Source organism: Carex rostrata, chromosome 16 (genome assembly GCF_964058835.1).
Source record: "Carex rostrata chromosome 16, lpCarRost1.2, whole genome shotgun sequence".
In the NCBI taxonomy this organism is placed as follows: domain Eukaryota; kingdom Viridiplantae; phylum Streptophyta; class Magnoliopsida; order Poales; family Cyperaceae; genus Carex; species Carex rostrata.
In genome coordinates, this window is record NC_135933.1 from 3326700 (window position 1) to 3334299 (window position 7600).

Sequence of the window (7600 nt, forward strand, 5' to 3'; positions counted from 1 at the left end):
AAAAAAAATTTGAAAAACTCTCTTTTCTCTAGCCCGTATCCTTCCTTTTATTGGTTTTTTTCTTCCTCTTCGTTAGAAGGGAGGAAGAAGATGAGCTTTGGGTTCAGAATTAGAGTGCATGAAGATTTAAATTGGAGAGCTTGAGCTTGCGTGGGGAGAGAGACAGAGAGGTGATAGAGTTGATGGCTATGACTGTGCTCGCCATGACTTGGATTGGGATTGAAAAAATCAATTTGTTCTCTAACGAAGTGGATGAAAAAAAGCAAACATAGAGAATAGTACATGGATGAGAAGAAAAAAGAGCGCTCTAATAATTATGTGACTGGAGAACGATAAACTTTGACGGGTTTTCGATAGGATCTAATTAAATCTAAACCGTAAATGAAATCCAACGGTGCAAACTCTTCAACTCAGAAGTTGCGTTAATGTAGAGGATATGGATTCCAATTTTGGAAGATTTTTATTACTTTTCTGCTGCCCTCCATTTCAACCTCCAATGGAAGATTCTGTACTCCTTGAAACGTCGCCAAGCCGATCCCATCCAATCGGGTACTGCGTTTTGAATGAGATAATTTAAGCCGTTGGATTTACAAAGGAAAGTGACGTGGAGATAATTTTTTTTTTTTTTTAACGAATGTAGCCATGATAATTGATATTTCACTGGAGAAATGTATCTTTTATTTGCGAAGGATAACAATTTATATTTATCAAAGATTAAATTGAACAAAGTTGATTAAAAGTAGATAACGGATTGCTTGGTGCATTTTTCTGTGCATCAACCCTTGTCGCCACCCCATACGAAAGGCTATTTTGATAAGAAAACAATGGATCAGATCCTAGTGGTGGTTTGGAATTTTTAGACGCGGAAACCCGATCAATTGATCTGGAAAAACGGACGGCTTAGCTGAATTATCGCCGCGTCGTGATGGTTCTAATCATGGTATGTAGTGGACCCCGCTAGCAGCTCTTATTTCCGACCGTTTGATCGAGAAAGAATGCTTTACCTCGATTTAATTACATCTTTTAAGAATAATTTTTTAATACGTTGACAAAAATATCTGACACGTTGGCACGTTGCTAAGCAATTTAAACCAAAGGAAATCAAAATCCTTTGATCCAATCTGCAAATAATTGCAAAAACAACAGAAATTGCCAGCAGTGTGTAACGACTTATCTTTTTTTTTTTGAAAATTTTCGCAGAAGCTGCGAAGTCGTGATGAAGAATCGAACTCTCGATCTTTGAGTACAACAACTTAGAATTTATTCCTAGCCAATTGTGCTACCTCCCCTTTCTTTGTGTAACGACTTCTCATTAGAAACTTTTTCCCTTCTGATAACTTTACTATTTTTTTTTTTGGTTTAAGAAAGTGGGAGAGTTTCCACCAATTTCATTTAACTGAAACCATTACACAGTTTGTTGGTGTTCCAGATATCTGATACTATTACAAAACAGAGAGAACTAATACATCTACTCAGCCTATCACAAAAAACTGAGCTAGTTTTTATCAGATCCTACTAAGAAAGCTTAGATAACATCAAATTGGCATGCACAAGCAACAAAATCCAAACAGAATAAGTTTCTAAGTGAAGGCATTAGTCTAAATTTCAACATTAATTATATGATTATATTTTTAAATTAATTACATAAAATTTTATTGAACAACAAATAGTGTTTCAATTATAAATATAGAAGAATAATTACTATCATTTAGTTTGTCACATTATTTATATGATAACCCATAATTTTTTTTTATATGGATTTGTTATAACTTAATTCACTCTTCCAAAACAAATCTATATGATTTTGAGATCTAAATGGTTTTAAAACTTGAGGTACTTGTAAAGATATTATTAATATCAAAGTTGGTTTATGCATATATTTTTAAGGAGTAAGGTTTAGGTGTTATGGATAGTATAAGGCTTTTCGTGCTATTGTCTTAAAAACTTATTGTATAAATTTTAAATTTTGATCTAAATAGCTCAGTAAATTAGTTATATAATGAACTTGTAGAACACTAACTCTTACTATTTTTGAGTTTTTTTTAACTATTTTTTATGATTTGTGAAAAATGACAAAAATGACCTAAAATATTGACAATTTTCTTTTATTTTCAAGTCATTTTTTCCATCTTTCACAAATCATAAAAAATAGTAAAAAAATAAAAAAGTTCAAAAATAATAAAATTAATATTCTAGAAGTTTATTATATAACCAATTTACTGATTTAAGATTTATCCTATTGTAATGATTTTTTAATTAATATTTTTCAAAGTAAATTATGGAAAGCGAACTTGAGTTAACCGGAGCTGAGAACGCAGTATTGTCGGAACTCCAAGCATTGAATACTCATCTCGATGAAGCATGACGATGAGTAGATCTAGTCATCCGAGCGCATCGACGGTCGAAAAAAACGAATCCAGTCATCGAGTGAGATGGAGATTATAAGTGTTAAAGTGATGATGACTTATGAGTAGGATTAAAAGAGTAGATCTAAAAATTTAGAAGGTAATTAAGAATAATTAGAGCAATTTTAAGTAATTTAGAAGATTTTGTAAAAATAAAGAAGTAGTTGTAGGAATTAAGTCACTTAGATCATTGTAAATACCTTTTTTATTAATAAAATTGTTAGTAAATATTAAAGCCACTAATCTTAAAAAAAAAAAACACTACGAACATTGATCATGATTGAAATCAAGTGCTTGGTCCTAATTTTTCAACCTTCTACCGATTTTTTTTAGGGTTAACCGGCATAGCCGGTTAACAAATATATTGATTAAAAAAATTTATTTATAAAGCTCTAACTATGTACAAATATAGAGAACCGCATTCTCTTTAATCTACACTACTGGTTATATGCTATGTATTTTCCTCTTGTCCGCTGCTCCCCTCATGTAGCCAGAAGTGAACTTCTGTGGCGGCACTGTTAATGAGTACCGGTACTGGCCTACATTTGTCACTAAAAGTGCGCCTGTTTCTCTCCTTCCATAATGCCCATGTCCCTGCTACCCATGTGAGGTCCCATCTTTGCCTTGTCAACTTGTCTAATGGTTTCTTGCCCTCAAACCATACCTCTTCTATCGAGCTTCCTGTCAGTCTCGTGAGGTTAAACTGTGCAAGCAATCCTACCTAGAATCTCGTGGTATAGGTGCATTCCCACAACATGTGGTCTCTAGTCTCTAAGGTTCCTCCTTCGCATAGAACACATTCCGGGTGCACATTACAACCTCGCATCCTTAGTACCTCCCTTGTCATCAATTTGTCCCCCAGCAAGAGCCAGAAGTAAACCCGCGCTTTAGTTGGCACCTTCAATTTCCACAGCGTCTTTTGGTATCTACATCAGTATCCTCTGTCATGCATTGCTCTGTAGGCCGAAGAGCACGTGAATTCTCCCTTCGTATTCCAGCGCCAAGCCCAAGCTCCCTTTTGAGTATCCCATCTGCACGATTCTGAGTAGAAATGTTTAAGTTGCACTAGACCCTTGATGAAAAAGGAGATTCCTTGTTGGAATTCCAAATCCCCGGGTTCTGTGGTCCCATAGAGCGAGGTCATCATATCCGAAAACTGTTCCTGGCTCCCCATTCTCACATTCCATAGCCACTTTGTCAGGAATGCCTCATTTTGTCTATCCAGGTCAATGACCCCTAGCCCTCCATTTTTCTTAAGAGAACATACCATCTCTCAATTGATCAGACAATTTACCCCCTGCACACTTCATTTCCTTCTACCGATTTTTACATCTTGTTTTTACTGTTACTATGTTTCATAACTCAGACACATTGTAACTTTATGTGGGTATAAATATTTGAGAATGGGCGGATATTTCAAATTCCGGATTAAAATTTAGATGTGAATTCTCACAATATTTCGTCATAATTAATTTAATATATCGTGATTGTACATTTTAAAATTAGAAATTTTTAATACGAATTTTTAATTTTTTTAGAATTTTACAAACCTAATAAATTTAAAAAAACGAATGCCATAAAATATTTCGGAGCTCTAACTTTTAATTGTTTCCTAAACAAGAAAGGGAAATAAATGCCTATTTATTGCTTATCATACACAGAGAGAGGCACACACTGTAATTATTTGGTAATGCATCTTAGTTCAGACTGCATTTCGTTTTACTGGGAATTTTCTTTGATATTTTTTTTTTGTTCATTTTCGAATATTTAGATGGATATATGTATGCATTTGGGTTAAAACGATCAAGGACAGAGTTAGAAAATTGAGATGAGGGGTCTAGAAATTAAAGTGTAGTATAATTTTATTTTATAGAAGAAGCTGGAAGTATTAATACATATAAAATTTGGTGAATAATTTTTTTTTTAACTTATTAGAGTGTCTTAGACGCTTAGTACATTTTTAGACTGTATTACCTTCTCTGAAGACGACAAATTTTATATGATAATACAAATAGGAACCTGATAACAGTACTCGCGCTACAGTACCCGCACTGTACTCACAGGGGGAACCACCGAAAATTAAATGTGAAAAAATATTTTTTTGTGGTGATCACAAAAATTCCACAATGATTTTGTGCCGCATAAAATCAATTAGAAAATTTATGAATCTCAGTATCTCACTCAATGATTTGGATCCATAAAGGAGTTGATTTTCTATGGCACAAAACTCTCTATATCCGTAGAAAATCAATGATTACAGAGGATTTTGTGGTGCAAAAAATCAATCCCTTTATGAATCAAAATCATTGAGTCTGATCCATAAATTTTTTTTTTCCCTCTAACATAGTTCAAAAAAAGAAAAGAAAAAAAAATATGGATCGGACTCAATAAATCTGATTTTACTATATTTGATACAAATAAGATACTCTTTCTTTCTATGTACGTCCGACTTTTATAATTTCTATGGATAAAAAAATTCCTCCCATGTGCAGCTATTTTTTCTTCACACCAGACGTGGAACAAATGCAATAAATAAATTTATAAACAGTCCTATTTTGTATATACCGGTGAAGTCTGATCTAAATCTACATGCAGACGGGACATTCAGAACGAATCTGTTTCCTTTGCGTTAACTCAAAAATGAATTTAATGCATCTGTACCGTCTGTTCACCTTTAAAATTTGTGTGAATTTAATCCACACTAATATTAAAGACCTTCTATGTTTTAGGCCGGATTCGGATGAGCTCCGTTTGCAATCAAACGGTTGATATATATTAATTCAAAAGATGCTCTTTTGAGTTAATGCAGACGATCGATGCGGACTCTTGAGAACATGGCCAGCATCTCCTAGCAGCATGTGCTTGTCTAGTATAGTAGCATTATATGAATCCGGTTTAAGAACAAATAGTACAAGCGGGACAGTACTTATTCTGCTCAGAAATCATTTGCATCATATCGTATTTTCTGCAACAAGCCTACAGTTTTTATAAAAATAAATAGTTGCTTGAAATTCCGAAATAAACAGTTGCTCGAAATTCCGATATCGAGTCTATTTCAGTGGTTCTTGTACAAGAGAAAAAAGCGTATTCAGTTCAAATTTCGAAATCCTCTTTATACAATGAAAGAACCTAACTAATAACAACTGACTAGTAGAAATCTATGCACTTTGTGCACAATTAGAGGTTCCAATGTGACATCAATAGTACCTCTACTTGTTTTTTTTTGAAAAGCTGATAGCTTCTATCAGTAAAAATAGTACCTCTACTTCACTGCTTGCAAATACATAATAAATTAGATCTGAACATATGTATAAATGAATAAAAGAAAAAAGAGGAGATTTTCAAATATAAAGGAATGGCAATTAGGGGTGAAAATGTAGCGGATAATATTCGATATGTATTCAATTTAGATACGGATATCCAATATCTGAATATATGTGCGAATACAGATACGGTTTTAAATTTTAATTATTGGTATATGAATAGTAGATATATATCATCTCTATTCTTATATTAAACATGTTGATGTCCTTATTTGCCAATGACCGTGATTAAAAGATAATATTTGAGATTGAATATCAATCCTCCAATCAAATAGTCTACATTATTTTGATTCTTTGCATTTTTTTAAATGTTTTTCTATGTGTAGAAGTCTAAATTTATTTAGACACATACTCGTCAAACTTATTTGATTGTCAAATACTTGATTTTTAGATTGGTCATGACTTCTTCTTTTTTAAATGTCATTTAAAATAAATTTAGATTGATTGATAGATAATTAGTCATTTAAATGAACTTAATAGTTCTATAAAAATTACTAAATTCTATTTAAAACCGTTCCATTTTTGGATTGCAGAATTTGTTGTATCTTCGTACGTATAGAATTTACCTTGAGAACATATAATTCTTACATATTTAAAACTACGAAAAAGACACTTTGCATGATTTTTTTAATATCGAATTTATGTCAATGCATGATGTCTATAAGATCCTTTTTTTTAAAACGTTTGGTAGACCTATAATAATTTCAGAAGTTATTTATTTTTAAATCTGTAGTGTCCAACAATAAGTTTATTGGATGTTCATTTTTAATGTTAGAATACTAAAATAAAATGTTTTCACCTATCTACATACTTATCATATTGTATGAGAATTATTTTTTCTCTTATAATGTCTTGTTGCAATACAAGAATACGATACTAGTAGTTTAATACATATTATGAAAACATTTATGTTATTCACTATAAAGAGGAGGGTTCAAATGCACTCAAATTTTTGTGCATCCAAATGCACCCTATTTTTCAAATCATTTTTCTTCGTTTTCAAAGTCCGAATAGTCAATCCGAACCGTTAGATGCGATCTATATATTAAGATGTGCTTGGATACCAAATTTTACATTTTTTGGAATTTTTTTACTATTTATTAAGCCACTTTAAAAATCGCTGATTTTACATTTTCTGGACCATTGGATCAGCGATTTTTCAAAGTGGATTAATAAATAGTAAAAAAATTCCAAAAAATATAAAATTTGGTCTCCAAGCACATCTTAATATATAGATCGCATCTAACGGTTCGGATTGACTATTCGGACTTTGAAAACGGAGAAAAATGATAGGGTGCCTTTGGGTGCACAAAAATTTGGGTGCATTTGAACCCTCCTCATTATAATTATATAAATATTATGAACTTTAGTTTTTTAATAATATTATATCTTTTTTAATAAATATCCGATCAAATCCGTATTTGTATCTGTCTAATATATCCGTTCTGTATCTATATTTGTATCCGAAAAATAAAAATAGATATGAATACTAACTCATCTGATCCGTTTTTAGCTCTAATGGCCGTACAAAATGGTAAGAATGTAAACCTTGGAAGATCAGAGTGAGGAGGAGAGCGAGTGCACTAATTTGAAAATTTATAAATTCAACAACAAGCTTGCATAAACTGCAATCTAGTTGGTAGTAATTCGATCGGAATAAGAGTGCCTATATGAAAAGTTCAACGATATTAGAAACAATTTTTCGTTTCTTAATCATCCAAGTATTTTGACACCATCTCTCTGCAGAAGAATGGACAGAAAAATCGATGCAACTAAAGGCATTTAGAATATTTTTTTTATTAATAGTGGACTTTTCCACTGATTTCATTGAAACAACGAAACCTTGCATCAGTTTTAGGTACTGGTACCAGA